The sequence below is a fragment of the Rutidosis leptorrhynchoides genome, chromosome 2, assembly GCF_046630445.1.
Source record: "Rutidosis leptorrhynchoides isolate AG116_Rl617_1_P2 chromosome 2, CSIRO_AGI_Rlap_v1, whole genome shotgun sequence".
NCBI lineage: Eukaryota > Viridiplantae > Streptophyta > Magnoliopsida > Asterales > Asteraceae > Rutidosis > Rutidosis leptorrhynchoides.
The window spans coordinates 705843828-705860635 of NC_092334.1; the positions used below are offsets into that span (position 1 = coordinate 705843828).

A 16808-nucleotide genomic window follows, 5' to 3' on the forward strand; every position below is an offset into this window, starting at 1 on the left:
TAATTGTATTTTTTATTTTAATGTACTCTTTTATTTTAATTATTGTAATGTTTTTTAATTTTTAATAAAAGTTTAGTTTTATTTAAATAATTGTAATTTTTTGATAATATAAAATAATTCAAAAAGAAAATAAAAAAATGGAAGAAGGAGTTTTTTTATTGGAAGTGTTTAGTCTTGTGTTTAGTCTTGGTAAGGAAGTGAGATGAAGGTGCTGATATGACGCTGAATGATTGGTTAGTCGTGGAAGACATTGTGTCATGGTTGAGAGCACTCTAGTACCTACCTGCCTATCTGTCGCTTCCTTTATCAACACCCCCACTACGCCATTCATTCTCTTCTTAAAAGCCTTTTCCTTCCACGATCTTCTTCTTAATTCTTTCTTCCAAAAAAAACTAACACCTACCCATGGTCATCTGCCTAACTCAACCGACAGGCAAAACCCCGCCCTCACACCTGCTACACCCCATCTTCTTTCTCCTGCTAAAAAACTGCTTAAACCTACTGTTCGAATCTAGGGTTTTGTTCTACCAAAACCCAAAAAATGGAGTTTCAGGTAAACATTTTTCCAATTCTCAGAACAATAACAAAAAATGGTGCTGGACACATCAAACTCTAGCTCGATTTTCTGACATCAACAGCAACAGGTTAGGTTTCTAACACTTTATTTTCTCTATTTATTTGATTTATTTAGCAATTTCTTACGGAGTATATGTTTGCCTTTTTCCGATTCCTTGGAGGTTATTTGGGCATGTTCAAATACTAATTTTGAGTGTCGATGGATTTAACACTCGCTGGCAACATTCGGTTATAGTGATTAATAGATGATGGAGAACTTTTGATTCAAACAAAAGAGGTAAAAAAAAAAAAAAAAATTAAATGATGATATGGTTTTCAGATTTCATTGGTATTTACATTTCGCAATTTCATACAATTTAGCAACAATTTTACATCTTTAGATGAATTCTGTTATAATTTTGTTGCGAAATCTGTGTAAATGAGCTTAATTTCCAGTGTTAATGTGCAGTTATTAAAACGATTATGAGGTCAGAAGGTTAAAGACTGATGTTGTTAAATTGATTAGCTTGCTGGGTTTATATCGTAGGTTAATATTTTGAATCTGTCTGGTACATTTGTCGATTTCTTTTCAGTTTATGAGATATGAGATACCCAGTATGAAATATGTGAAGAAATTTGGTACCAGATTATAAGACAGAATAGTAAAATTTAAGAACAAGAACTTATTGGAAATCCTTCTCCAATTATAGAAAAACTCTTATTACAATCTCCTTATTACATCCCTATTTATAGTTGATTAACCTTATCCATTAAGTTAATCAAGTCTAGTCTAGAATAATCTAGGATAACCAAGTCTAGAATCATCTAGGATAGTCAAGTTTAGAATAAAGTAGAAAAGTCAAGGAAGAAGCAAAATTGAAAACAATGACGGCTAGCTCACTTGTTATCCGTTCACATGTTCCACCTCCTCAAATCCATTTGAGATATAATTTCACAAAATAAACCTGTAACTATTACTTTTTGTCAAGATTGGTCCAACAATCACCCCCCAATCTTGACCTTGAGTAATCATTTATTTCTTTGAGTCTTCAATCCTTTGAACCCCAAGAATCTCTCTCATTTCAGCAAACTTTAACTTCGGCAATGCTTTTGTAAGAATATCAGCCCGTTGCTGATCCCCACTGATGTGTTCAACTTTAATCTTCTCCATTTCAACACATTCTCGTATGAAATGATACCGTGTGTCGATATGCTTACTTCTTCCATGAAATACCGGATTTTTCATCAATGATATTGCTGACTTATTATCAACTTTGATCATGACTTGTTCTTCTTTTCTTCCAGTTATTTCAGCTAAGAGTTCCCTTAACCATATTGCTTGACAAGCTGCTGCAGTAGCAGCCATAAATTCTGCTTCGCAGGATGATAAGGCCACTGTTTGTTGTTTTTGTGAATTCCAAGCAATAGGTCCATCATCAAAGTAGAACACTAATCCAGTAGTACCCTTTCCATCATCTGGGTCCACCGAGAAGCTGCTGTCACTAAATCCAAGTAGGTTATTGCTACCATTCCTTCGATAGTGAATACCCAGGTCTACTGTACCTTTCAAGTACCTGAGAATTTGCTTAACAGCTTGAAGATGAGTAATTTTAGGAGTTTGCATATACCTACTTGCATATCCCACCGAGTATGCAAGATCCGGCCTTGTATGAGTTAAATACCGAAGGCATCCAATTGTTTTCCGGTATTCAGTTGCATCAACACATTTGCTGCCATCATCTTTCATCAACTTCAGACCTGGTCCCATTGGATATTTGGTGGAATTGCACTCCCACATTCCTGCTTCCTCTAGGATTCTTTTAGCATATCTTGATTGATGAATTTTTATTCCATCTATGCCTTGTATTACTTCGAGTCCGAGATAATAAGAAAGTAAGCCCAGATCACTCATCTCGAATTTATCTTCCATTTGCCTTTTGAATTGTTTGATTTTCTCCAGGTTATTACCCGTTACAATCAAATCATCAACATAAATTCCTACCAAAAGTGACCCTTCTTGTGTTCTTTTTGTGTATACAGCTTGTTCAAGCTTACACCTTCGAAATCCATATTCCTTTAGAACTCCATCTAATTTTGTATTCCAAGCACGTGGGGCTTGCTTCAGGCCATAGAGAGCCTTTGACAGTCTGTACACCTTTTGTTCCTTCCCCTTTATCACAAAACCTTCCGGTTGAGATACGAAGACTTCTTCCTTGAGGTCACCGTGTAGAAATGCTGTTTTAACATCTAGGTGATGAACATCCCACCCTCTTTGGGCTGCCAAAGCTAGAATAAGTCTAACAGTCTCAAGTCTAGCTACGGGTGCGAATACCTCGTCAAAGTCTACACCATGTGTCTGGATGTAGCCTTTGGCAACTAGCCGTGCTTTATGTCGTGTGACATTTCCTTTTGCATCCCTTTTAATTTTGTATACCCATTTTAGTCCAATAGGTCGGTGTCCTTGGGGTAGATCCATTAACTCCCAAGTATTATTCCTTTCAATGGAAGCTATTTCACCTTCCATAGCTTGCTGCCATTCTTTATATCTTTGTAGCTTCCCTGAAATTTGTTGGTTCTCCTTCAGTAAGAAGAATATCATATACATCACTTTGATTTTTCCAACCTCGAGGTGGTGTATCATCATATGTCTCCTCTTCTGCCATAGATGGATCTGACTCATTGACTGTATCTGTCGGGAGACGAGACAGCATAGGTCCTCGTTGTTTTACTGTTGTTTTAGGACTGCTAACATCAGCATGGGTTATGCTTTCCTCATTGGTCGATCTTCCTTGACTTGAGGAGTTGCTGCTTTGTGGGCTATATGAGCTACTTGGGCTGCCTGGTTCAGTAGGCCCATTTTCGGAATTTTGATCAGCCGAGAAAACTTCACCGGGGTTTATATGTATCACGAATTCTCCTTTGTGATTAGGTTCTTGATTGTATTCTACTCCGGAATGCCAATCCCATTTGCGTGCTTCATCAAATTCCACATCTCGACTGATTACTATTTTCATCTTATCGGGATCATACATACGATGTGCCTTAGTTCCTGGTTCAGTTCCTAAATAAACCATAGGAATACTTATGTCATCAAGTTTTTTTTACTTGATCTGAAGGTACTTTCACATATCCAACACATCCAAACACCCGTAAATGATCAAGATTTGGTCTTCTTCCTTTTAAAGCCTCATATGGTGTTTGATTTTTCAGAATCTTCGTGGGCAACCTGTTTAGAATATAAACCGAGTGACGTACTGCTTCAGCCCAGAAACTTTGTGGCATATTCATTGCTTTAAGAATACTCCTTGTTGTGCTCATCACTGTTCGATTTCGCCTTTCAACGATACCATTCTGCTGTGGCGTGTAAGGTGCAGTCAACTGTCTTGTGATTCCAGCATAATCACAATATTGATTGAACTCGTTGGATGTAAATTCTCCTCCCCGACCAGTTCTAAGGACCTTTATTTTCCTTCCATATTGATTTTCAGCAATCGCCTTGAATTTCTTGAATTGCTCAAATGCCTCTCCTTTGGTTTTTAACATGAAAGACCACATAAACCTGCTGTGATCATCAACAATCAGCATAACGTACTTGTTTCCCGCTTGGGTGGCAGGGGATATGGGTCCGCACAGGTCTGCATAAACCTGTTCCAGTGGATTTTGGGCTCTAAAAGTCGTCTGGACAGGAAAACTTTGTCGTGAATGTTTCCCTGCTAAACATGCTTCACACATCTGTGTAGGGTGATCAATAACCGGCACTCCATCCACTAGATTGTTGGTCCCTAGCCGCTTTATTGTATCAAAGTTCACATGACCGAGACGGGCATGCCACAACCATGCTGGATCATCAATCTTGGCATGTAAACAGATTGGTGTCCCAACCTCGAGATTAATTTTATACAACCGATTGGGGGACCTTTGAACCTTCATTAGCAGCGATCCATCTACCTCAAACATATATAAGAAACCATGTTTGATCAAGATTACACAACCCCCTTCTTCAGCTTGCCCAAGACTAAATATGTTAGTCTTTAAGTATGGGATATAAAGTATGTCGGTCAACAAACGTTGTTCACCATTCTTACATGTTAAAAGAATAGATCCTCTTCCTTCTATATCCACACACGAGTTATCCCCAAATCTCACTGTACCACCAATATCCGTATCAAGTTTTGAAAATAGTCCTTTGTTTCCTGTCATGTGGTTTGTTGCTCCAGTATCTAAGTACCACATGTTTTCTCCACCATCATGTGACTCATACTTTGCTGGAAAAACCTTCTTTTCACTTAGATGAATTACTTCCTTCTCGCTTCTTTGATTGGCTACGGACATCAATAGTGCAGGTCTGTCATCATTAGCCACTGGTAGTTCGGTTGATCTAGCTTGAGTCAAATTTGCTTGTTCTCCTTTCTTCCGTGTTGGACAATCGGATGAGAAGTGTCCAAATGCATCACATCGAAAACACTGCAGCTTTGATCGATCTTTAGTTAAGTTTTCAGTTATTTGTCTACCAGCAAAAAAGTTTTGTCCGCGGCCTGAACCTCTTCCTCGACCACCAAACTGTCCACGACCTCGGCCCCTACCCCGGGTGTCTTGGCCATTCCCTCGACCTCGACCAAAGTTGTTTTCCCTTTTCTTTCTTGAGTCCCATCCTTCATAGGACAACAGAAGTTGGTCATGGCTGTTATTTGTAGTCTTTAGACTGGTTCGTTCTTCGTAAGCTTTTAGCCTACCCACAACTTCCTGGAATTTCACCGTTTTGAGATCAACCCGTTGTTCGATAGTGGCTGCCATATTTAAGAATTTTTCTGGTATGGCAGTTAATATTTTTCTCACCAACGTGGTTTCCTCAATGACGGTTCCAAGTGCAGCTGATTTTGAGGCAATTCCAGAAAGTTTTGCTGCAAAATCATCAATTTTTTCGTTATCTTTCATCCTTGCTGCTTCAAACTCAGCTTTAAGAGTTTGAAGCCTAGCCTCCATTACTCGTTCAACTCCAAGGTGACGGGTCTTGATTGCATCCCAGATTTCCTTCGCATGGGTGCAACTTGCAACTTGAAGAATCAAGTCTTCAGGTAAAGACTGATACAGATAAGCGATTGCAGCATTATCCTTTTTCTGATCGACATCAGTTCCAGGTTCAATTGATTCCCAGAGTCCATGTGCCTTAAAAATCGCTTTGATCCTAAGCGACCAGATGGGATAATTGGTCGCAGTTAGGATAGGGCACTGGAACGTAAGATGGCTGGTATCCTTGATTGCATCCGAGGTATTGATAATATCCCCCATGAATCTGGTCTTCGATCGACGCTCGTATTTTTCTGTCTTAGAATCTGGTGATTGATCTAGTCCTTTTGATCAACAACACGATCCCTTTTGTAACTCAGTTCTGATACCAATTGAAGAAATTTGGTACTAGATTATAAGACAGAATAGTAAAATTTAAGAACAAGAACTTATTGGAAATCCTTCTCCAATTATAGAAAAACTCTTATTACAATCTCCTTATTACATCCCTATTTATAGTTGATTAACCTTATCCATTAAGTTAATCAAGTCTAGTCTAGAATAATCTAGGATAACCAACTCTAGAATCATCTAGGATAGTCAAGTCTAGAATAAAGTAGAAAAGTCAAGGAAGAAGCAAAATTGAAAACAATGACGGCTAACCCACTTGTTATCCGTTCACATGTTTCACCTCCTCAAATCCATTTGAGATATAATTTCACAAAATAAACCTCTAACTATTACTTTATGTCAAGATTGGTCCAACAATATGGTATATGACCTACATTGTTTTTGTGAATTTTTGTGTTCGACAAAGTTCTTTTCTTCATAAAGTTAACTAAAGCCTTTGGTATTTACTTTGTACTTATCGGTTAGTTTACAAACAGAACTGTTAAAGAAATTTATTGTCATTGTTATCGTGATCGTTAACTTAGTTCATTTCTTGGTTTTACATGCTACAGCTATTTATCTCGCTCCGGCTCCGCTTTGTCCGGATTTATTGTTTCTTAATTTATTTGTCTTTCTTATTCTTGCGTTACAGCCTCGCTTACTACGATCGGTTAGTTTCTCCAATTTTTCACTTATTTGATGCAGATTTGTTTTTAGTTTGATGCTTCTGTATTAATTCTGCAAAAAAAAAAAAAAATTCACCAAATACATATGTAAACATAATGATAAATGATTAGTTGGTTAATGTTTGAACTGCAACTTGGTAGAGTTTCAAACTTTTAGCTTAGGTAATTTCGTATGATCATTAAAGTTGAATTACTAAGTTCATACATGCTAAATATGTGCCGAGTGGATATTGGTAATATGGGTTATCTTTGGAGAATTTTGGCAATAATTTTTTAGGCTTTGTACTTCGTTGGTAGCTATTTCATAAAGCTGCTGGCTACGATTTTGGATTCATAATTAATTTGCTTCGAACAAAGCCTACAAAAAAGGATGTAGTGTTTTTTTATTGGCCTGTTGACGTCATTATATTAATGTTTCCATTTTATCACATTAAAATGCTCAAGCAAAATCAGGTATCTCATTATTTAAGGAGTTGGCAGATGATGGAAGCATGTACATTCAAAGACTACTAATCCATCTATTAAGGTTAGTATATCTATTATTGTTGTAAATTGGAATCAAGGGTTTCAGTTTACTGTAAATACCGCTACACTCATCCTTTGTTTTTGTTTTGATATCAAACGGTTAGTTTAATTTAGTGTGGGTTAATGTTTGCCTCCCATGTTGCAAGTGTCTGTTATAAACTTAACTGAGAAATTATCCCGTACAGAGGTTAAACACTGAATTTTCCACCATCAGAGAACCATAATTAACTACTTAAAATACAACTCATGTGGATCATTTTAGACACGGTGAGAACAGGTAAAAGAAAAGCTTAAAGGAATATGTTTCAGTAGGAGCGAATATTTGTCAACTTTGAATGATAAAAAGTCAACATTATTATGTACATAGTAAACAGAAATATGAGCTTTATAATTCCGTTATACTAAAAATCTAAAATCTTGAAACATTAAAGTTTCGCTTAACTTACTTAGTAGTGACTATGTGATGGGTTTACGTGAAGGTTCCGTATAGTATTTGCATTTCAAATGCCCATTTGCAATTTAAATCTGGATGCATATACGTGTAATAGAGCTGCTTTAGTAGTCAGCCTGGCTTGACTGTTTTTTTTTTTCTTTTTCTTTTGTTACAATATGATGCTTTCATCCAATTCAAGACATCACTTGATGTGTTCATGAGTTATTGTAGAATGAAGATGTTTTTGACTTCAACGTCAAAGGCAGTTGAGTGTAATGATATCTCTTTTTTGTTTATGTATTGATCATACACATTATTAATTGTCAAAACGTCTTGCGTACTTTGTGAATATAGGATAAAATGATGCCAGGTTCGTCTATAAGGATCTTTGATTGCAAAAAGAAGATAAAGTCTTATAGAGTTATCTGAGTTCTTCTTTACAGTCAAATGGTAGCGCTGCTGGAGCATTAATGGACAATTGTGAAACGCATACACCGGGCACAGGTTTATGTATTCTTATAATTCCAGGACAATTGTATTGTGTTATTGTATCTCAAACAATAGATTACATCAAATATATATAGGCTAATACAACTTGGAGCCTAAGTCAATACTAAACCCTAAAGCCCATGGGCTAATATGTCTAACACGCCCCCGCAAGCTAAGGGCGGGGAACGACCTGTAGCTTGGATCTCAGAAATAGAAACCGATTGGTAGGTAATGGCTTTGTAAAGATATCTGCAATCTGGTCATCCGTAGATATGAATTGTACTCTCAAATCTCCTTGAGCAACCTTTTCACGAACAAAGTGAAAGTCGACTTCTATGTGTTTTGTCCGTGAATAGATATTCGAAAGGTGACTTGTTTGTGGATACTCGAGTTGGCATGCGATTAATAAGATAAACAGCTGTGTCAAAAGCAAAGTGCCAAAAACGGCGAGGAACATTGCCTTGAGCAAGAAGAGTAAGACTAGTTTCAACGACATGACGATTGCGACGCTCAACAAATCCGTTTTGCTCACTTGTGCGAGGACAAGAACGACGATGGATGATGCCAAGAGATGAGAAAAATGAAGTCAAATTGCGAAATTCACCACCCCAGTCGGTTTGAACATTTTTTATTTTAGTATTGAATTGTCTTTCAACCATGATTACAAAACGTTTGAATGTATTATAAACATCAGATTTTTGAGTTAAAGGATAAATCCACATGTAACGAGAGTGATGATCTACACATAACATGAAATATCGATGTCCATCAAAAGACAAAACTGGTGCAGGACCCCAAACATCACAATAAATCAAATCTAAAATTTTATTACTTCGAAATGTAGAAACTGGTAAAGATAATTTTGATGATTTTTCCATTTGACAAGAACTACACAAAGTTGATAAAGATCTATTTGTAACTGGAAGATAGAATTTAGAAAGCATAAACTGTAAAAGACGTTGATGTGGATGCCCAAGTCGCCTATGCCAAATTGTAGAAGACGTACGAGCAACTGAAAATGCAACTTTATTGAGTGGCTGGAATTGTGGAAGGTGGAGCGAGTAAAGACCATGTTCACTGGGGCCTGTGAGAAGGGTAGTGCGTGTAGACTCGTCCTTCACAACAAAATAATTAGAGTGAAATTCAAAAAAGACATGATTATCATCACAAAATTTTTGAACAAAAAGAAGATTCTTTTTGATTTCAGGAACATGAAGAATGTTGGATATCGAAAAAGTTTTAAGCGGTGAGTAAATTTTAGATGAACCAATATGAAGGATAGGGAGTCCCATACCATTACCAACATGGAGCGCGTCATTGCCATGATATGCCTCAGAACTGTCCATACTTGCTAAATCTGGCGTGACATGGCTGTTTGCACCCGTGTCTGGAAACCAAGCGTTAGATACTGCTGTGGAAAAGCTGCGACTGTCTGCAAAGTTAGCCGTTGGCCTAGCACGAATAGTAGACGGGTCACGATTTGGACACTGTGATGGAATGTGCCCAATCCCACATCGATGACAAGTACCATAAACAGTGTTTTGGTTGGATGCCCAGTTAAAGTTACGACTATCACCTCGACCACGATTGTTATAACCTCGAGAAGCTCCACGACGACGATTACCACGATTGTTATTATTGTTGTTAATCTGACGAGCACCGTAGAAAGTCTGAGAATCTGATGGTGTGGTAGGGGTGACTTGAAGTCCAAGAGCGGCCAATTGTTGTTGTATGGCCAATAGTGGAGATTGTGGTAACGATGATTGGTGCAGTAAGTTTCCAGATCCAATGTTGGCGGTAAAAACTTGAGTAACGGATGGAACAGATTCACGAGTTCTACCCAACATGTAATCGTGGTCACTAAGAAGAGCATGAAGTTCACTAAACGTAGTCTCAGACTGACGTGTAGCGATGTTAGACTTTAGACCATTGTACTCCTCCCTGAGACCAGAAACTGCAAGCAAGGTGAGGTCTTTATCTTTCATTGTTGCACCAATAGCTGCAAGGGCATCTGCATACTCCTGTACACGATTGATATAAGCATCAATGGTTTCATCTCCTTTCATCTTAATATTGAAAAGTTGTGTTTTCAATGTGTATTCTCGAGAGGAAGTATTGGGTGCATAGGCTTTCTATAGAGAAAGCCAACATCACGAGAAGTTTCTCCATGTACATGTCGAAAAGAAGCTTAAGAAATCGTCGATATTATCAACATACGGACGTGCGCATCATTAGCAATCCATATTGGATAATTGGGATTATCTTTTTGAGCTACATTAGGTTCGGTTGATTTTAATTCTTTTGAAGGACAAGGAATTGTGCCGTCAACATAACCGAACATATTATTTGTAACAAGGAATGGAGTAATCATTGTCTTCCAATAGCCATAATTAGTTGGTGAAAGAGAAACCAAACTTGTGTGAATTATGAGAGGTTTTCTCGGCGGTTGTAAATGCTCCAATCATAGCCATTTGAATTAACCTGCAAAAAAATAATAAAGTAGATGCCTCTTTTTTTTTTTTGCTTTTTTTTTTATATCTAGAAGAAAAATAAAAAATTAGGGTTCCGGCGGCTGTAGCGGCGGCGGCTGGCGGAGCTACAGTAAATTTCCGGTAAAAACGTAAATTGAAAAGGGGGTTTTGGTCGGAATTTAACAAGGATTTTAACTATGGTGGCGGTGAACAGAAACGCACAGGAAAAATTGCAAAAATCGACAAAACAGTGAAAATCCGGCGACCGACTGTGGAGGCGCGTGGAGGCTGTGGCGGAGATGAAATTTCAGGGTTTTGTTCGGTTTATCGTTGAGGTTGTAGTGGTATAGGTGGTGGTGTTTAATTTTGAGTGAAACGAAGCAGATCTTAAAAGATAAGGCAGGGCAGTTGAAATTGCCGGATTTGCTTGCCGGAATTGTGCCGGAATTGTGCCGAAATTCGAGTCCCGAATTGTGTCGGGTTTTAACCTAGCTCTGATACCATATAATTCCAGGACAATTGTATTGTGTTATTGTATCTCAAACAATAGATTACATCAAATATATATAGGCTAATACAACTTGGAGCCTAAGTCAATACTAAACCCTAAAGCCCATGGGCTAATATGTCTAACAATTCTTACTTTATATTATAAATGTTTATGTGTCTATGTGTTTGTGGCTAAGTGTTTGGTTATCTCGAATCTTTAAAAAACAATTTTGTTAAAAAATATAATAATAATTCGTGTAGATGATGACTTAATCTTTACTATGCGATCTTTGAATTTTTCGTGACTAAGTAAATATGGAGATGGTCAAAATATACTTCCACTGGCAGACTCCGAGCCAGAAACCAAGAAAACTATAGGGTCGGCACACACACCGCACACTAACTGTTAAAGTGAATGATGGATATATTACTTGAATTGCACAGTACATCAAAAGAGGGCATATATAGCCACAAACCTTAAAAGAGATAGATAGACAAAGCCCAACAAACATGATACATGGGCTAAAGAAATAGGGCTAAATATTATTATGTCTAACATCCCCCCGCAGTTGGAGCGGGAGTAGGCCGAACGCTCAAACTGGAGCGAAACTCGTCAAATAAAGCGAACGGGAGACCTTTGGTGAAGATGTCCGCAAATTGATATCTGGACGGGACATGGAGGACCCGTACCTGTCCATGAGCAACTAGATCACGAACAAAGTGGATATCAATCTCAATATGCTTGGTCCGCTGATGTTGAACCGGATTAGTAGAGAGATACACAGAGTTGACATTATCATAATAAACCAGAGTGGCTGAAGTGAGGGGACAGCGAAGTTCTCGCAAAAGATTACGAACCCAACAAGTCTCAGCAACGGCATTGGTGACTCTACGATATTCTGCCTCTGCACTGGACCGGGAGGGCGTGGGTTGCCGCTTGGACGACCATGACAGAAGGTTGTTGCCTAAAAAAACACAATAGCCAGAAGTAGAGCGTCTAGTAGTGGGGCAACCAGCCCAGTCAGCGTCAGAGTAAGCGACCAACGTAGTCGGAGAAGACGCATAGAGCTGTAGACCAATATCAGTAGTGCCCTGAATATAGCGAATGATCCGTTTGAGGGCATGCATATGCTGCTCGCGGGGATCATGCATGAAGAGGCAAATCTGTTGTACAGCGCAAGAGATGTCAGGACGAGTAAACGTGAGATACTGCAAAGCTCATGCAAGGCTGCGGTACAGAGTCGGGTCTTTTACAGCAGGTCCGTGACTGGTAAGTTTGGCCCCTGGTTCAACCGGGGTCCGGCATGGATGACATATGGGCATACCCGCCCGCTCAATAATCTCGGCTGCGTACTGTTTTTGAGATAAGAACAATCCAGATGCATTACGAGCCGCGCTAATGCCAAGAAAATAGTTCAAAGGACCCAAATTTGTCATAGAAAATTCTCGATGTAGGGATGTGATGATACGCTGTAGTAAACATGTCGAAGAAGCAGTCAACACAATGTCATCAACATACAAAAGCAGGTAGGCTGTATCAGATCCTTGGCGATAAATAAAGAGTGAAGTGTCACAACGGCTTTGGTGAAAGCCGGTCCGCTGAGCATAACTAGCAAACCTCTGAAACCATGCGCGAGGGGCCTGCTTAAGGCCGTATAAGGATTTATTTAATAGGCAGACATGATCCGGGTATCTAGGATCGCGAAACCCGGGAGGCTGATGCATATAGACTGTCTCAGAAAGTTGACCATGTAAAAAGGCGTTCTTGATATCTAGCTGGTGTACAGGCCAGTGTCGAGAAATCGCCAAACTAAGAACCGTACGTATGGATGCTGGTTTAACAACCGGACTAAAAGTCTCATCACAATCAACGCCAACCTGCTGGCTTCGACCGTTAGCTACGAGTCGAGCCTTATACCTGCTCAAATTACCGTCTGCATTATGCGTGTGCTTGTATAGCCACATGGAGCGAACTATGTTCGTGTCCGATGGGCGAGGCACAAGTTTCCAAGTACTGTTGTTAATTAAAGCATTATATTCATCAGTCATAGCTTGTTTCCAATTAGGGTCATGGAGAGCTTCTAGATAAGTGCGGGGAATTGGAGATATGGTGGATGTGTGAAGGTTGAGACGTTGAACCGGTTTGGTGGTACCAAGGCGGGCGCGAGTGACCATGGGGTGAGTGGAAAGAGAATTAGAGGAAGATGTAGCCTCAGTAGGAGGAGGCTGTGGCTCCGGAATAGGATGAGTTGGAGGAGAGGGGTCGGTAGCCTCAGTAGGAGGAGGCTGTGGCTCCGGAATAGGATGAGGTTGAGGTGTAGTGCCGGTAGCCTCAGTAGGAGGAGGCTGTGTCTCCGGTGGTAGATGAAATGTTCGGGAAAAGAGGTTTGGAGGAGGGTCAAGAAAGTCATATGATGGTGGCTGAGTAGGTGTCATGGAACCGAATGGGAAGCAGGTCTCATCGAAGGTGACATGTCGAAAGAGGATGATTTTGTTAGTGGTAAGATCCAGACATCGGTAACCCCGATGATTGGAGGGGTAACCAAGGAAAATACATGGAGTGGAACGAGGAGCAAGTTTGTGTGTGGTGGTAAGGTGAGGGTAGAAGAGGCAACCGAAGACACGGAGAGTGGCGTAGTTAGGTTTTTGTTTATAGAGACGGAAGTGCGGAATATCATGATTGATGGCGGAAGAGGGAAGAATGTTAAGTAGGTAGGCTGCCATGTGAAGAGCTTCCACCCAGTAAGTGGGCGGTAGATGAGCTTGAAAGAGTAGGGTGCGAATTAGATTGTTAATGGTGCGGAGCATGCGTTCGGACTTTCCGTTTTGCTGAGAGGTGTGAGGGCAGGAGAATCGAAATTGAATACCATTAGTTTGAAGAAGTTGATGGAAAGCAGTGTTATCGAATTCATCCCCATTATCACATTGAAAAGCTTTTATTTCTTGGTTAAATTGAGTGCGAACAAATGTACGAAATTGTATGAATGTGGTAAGTGCGTCAGATTTATTGCGTAATGGATAAACCCATACATAATGCGAAAAATGATCAAGAAATATGATATAGTATTTTAAACCGCTAAGACTAGAAACAGGAGATGTCCATAAATTCGAATGGATAATATCAAAAGTAGCATTAACATTAGAACTAGAAACATAAAAAGGGAGTCGCACGTGTTTGCCAAGCTGACATGCATGGCAAAGAACAGGGGATGACGATTTATTACAAATAATATCCTTACTAGAAAGAAGTCTTCGAAAAACATCATGTCCGGGATGTCCGAGACGCTGATGCCATGTAATCGGACTGATGAGAAGAGCCTGCTGGGAAGAGTGAGAGGTGGGTGATGTAAGTGGGTAGAGATCCCCGGTGCTATCACATCGGAGAAGTAGGCGACCCGTCATATAATCTTTCACCGAAAAACCAAAAGGATCAAATTCAACAGAAACTAAATTATCACGGGTAAATTGACGAACGGATATAAGGTTTTTAACGATGTTAGGGGTTACAAGAACATTATTTAAATGTAATAGTCGGTGGACATTGGGTAACAAGCTATGACCGGTGTTAGTAACGGGAATGGCATTCCCGTTACCAACGGCTACCGATGAATATTTGCAATTATTAAAAACAGTACTAAGATTATCAATACAGGAGGTAAGATGTGAAGACGCACCCGTGTCCATGTGCCGGGTAATCGGGCTGACCTGTGTGAAAGTGTTGGGCCTGCTGTTGGGCCTGCTGTTGGACCTGAATTATTTTTAAAAGTTGAGCATTAGTATCGTTATTGAGCCAGTAGTTCACTTCATAACTCCTAGTGTGACTTTCAAACAACGAATGATCACTATTATTTTTTGCACTAGAAGACCAAAGGGAGTTTGACGAAGGATGAAACTGACCAATTTGTGCCATCAAGGTTTGGCTTTTCAATATGTGCTACCCGGCAGTAGGTTGTAGAAAAATAAAATAAAATAAAAGATTTCTTTTCAGCACGACAAAAATTCAATTACGAAGGACCAATTGGCGAAGTAGACAACAACAGAGTGGTATTACCGGACGTGTACCGAGGGCAAGAAAAAATTGATCAGCCCCCATCAAACGCAGGCTGCCGCGACTATGAGACCCAAACAAAACACAACATCAGGTTGGTCTTTTTAAAACCACCTATTAATTGAAAATTAATCTAGCCTAGCTTGATCTTCTATGCAAAGTTTTATCAGTTTTATTAAATGTTATAAAAAGCATATGCGAAGTGGTTCCGATTCCTAAAATGTAATGTAATGCTATATTATAACAGGAAACCAATTTCCCTGTTTCGCTAACGAACAGATTTATGCTATGTGCAGCGACAACGTGATCCAGCTTATTCTATGGAATGAGCACGAGACCCACTTCAATGTCCAGATGTACGGATTGTTGGAAAATCCAGAGATACTAGCAGCTACGTCATGATGTGTTAAAGACTACAAAGGTAACTTTTTTCATACATATATGTAACAAGCAGTTACTACACTTTAAACTACAAATACATGTGTGAGCAGCTCATAAGGATCTCGAAACATAAACTCTAATTTTGATCAAAACTATAGAGGCTATGATGATGAAAAAATTATTTTTGTTATTTATAGAGTAAATTGAGCAAACATTGAGATGATCCGTATCTTGGTGTGGCAATTTCATAAGGTTTCAAGGTTTGAATAGTTGGAGTAGAAACCTCGAGTCAATTACGTAAGGGCATGTGTGCCTTTTTTTTCATCTGCATTACTCTCTAATATATACTTTGATGTGGAATGTTTACTCAAAGGGGTCTCCATCTCATTTGGTAATTCATAAGACCTCAAGATGAACACTGTGTGTTTTAGCTAACTAAATTTTACATATATCCTTTATTCATGATTCTCCTTTGTGTACCATCTCTATCATTCACCATGTTATTTTGAGTGGATGCCTTTTGATTATTGTCATCGTACACAACACGCTACGAAAGTCATGTAATGAATGTGCCGCAGCAACGCGCGGCCGAACCTATTGCTAGTTACATTTAACTAGTCCGGATCCGGCCCGCACGATGCGGCGGGGGCTTTCGGCCTGCGTATTCATATTTAACGTTGCTTTATGTATTTACAGAAGGGAAACGGCTCATGTGTTGAGCGCCATTGTAGATGTCGTTGTGTTTAGCGTTTTTTAAAAAGTGTTTGTTTCGAACGTAGTTAGTTTCGTTTTGTTCATAAAATTATTTCGAGTGTAACGGTGTTGTCGAAAAACTTTAATTCGCGGCGAGCAGCAAGATACGGGTTGTCGTTGTGTTTAGCGTTTTTTAAAAAGTCTCTGTTTCGAACGTCGTCGTTAGTTTCGTTTTATTCATAAAATTATTTCTAGTCTCACAGTGCTGTCGAAAAAATTTAACTCGCGGCGAGCAGAAAGATACGGACTGTCGTTGTGTTTAGCGTTCTTTAAAAAGTGTCCGTTTATAACGTAGTTAGTTTCGTTTTGTTCATAAGAATATTTCGAGTTTAACAAGGCGGTCGGTGGAATGTAACTCGCGGCGAGCATGAAGATACGGGTTGTCGAAGTGTTTGGGTGGAGTTTTTATTTTAAGAATGAGAATTTGTGTTTTACCTCCCTTGTAATTAGGTGTAGTTTTTGGAAGTTGGTTAAATTTAAGGGGGATGTTTTGTAAGGTGTGGGGGTGGTTAAAGTTATATAAAGTTAAGGGGGATGTTGGTTAAAGTTGAGGGGTGTTATAATTCAGTAGGCTTATAACT

The 16808-nt window shown here is 39.2% G+C and overlaps 1 long non-coding RNA gene across 6 annotated transcripts; it reads left to right on the top strand.

Annotated features, from left to right (window-relative positions):
- The first annotated feature begins 365 nt into the window (after positions 1-365).
- LOC139894690 (uncharacterized) lies at positions 366-15921 on the top strand. Of its 6 annotated transcripts, none has more exons than XR_011775165.1 (7): positions 366-853; positions 6525-6622; positions 7083-7164; positions 7951-8100; positions 15034-15187; positions 15390-15514; positions 15672-15921. It is a non-coding gene; the product is annotated as an uncharacterized lncRNA (long non-coding RNA). The 6 variants fall into 6 exon arrangements; XR_011775163.1 differs by having other exon boundaries at positions 7092-7164; positions 15672-15920; XR_011775164.1 differs by lacking the exon at positions 6525-6622 and having other exon boundaries at positions 15672-15920.
- Positions 15922-16808: the final 887 nt, after the last annotated feature.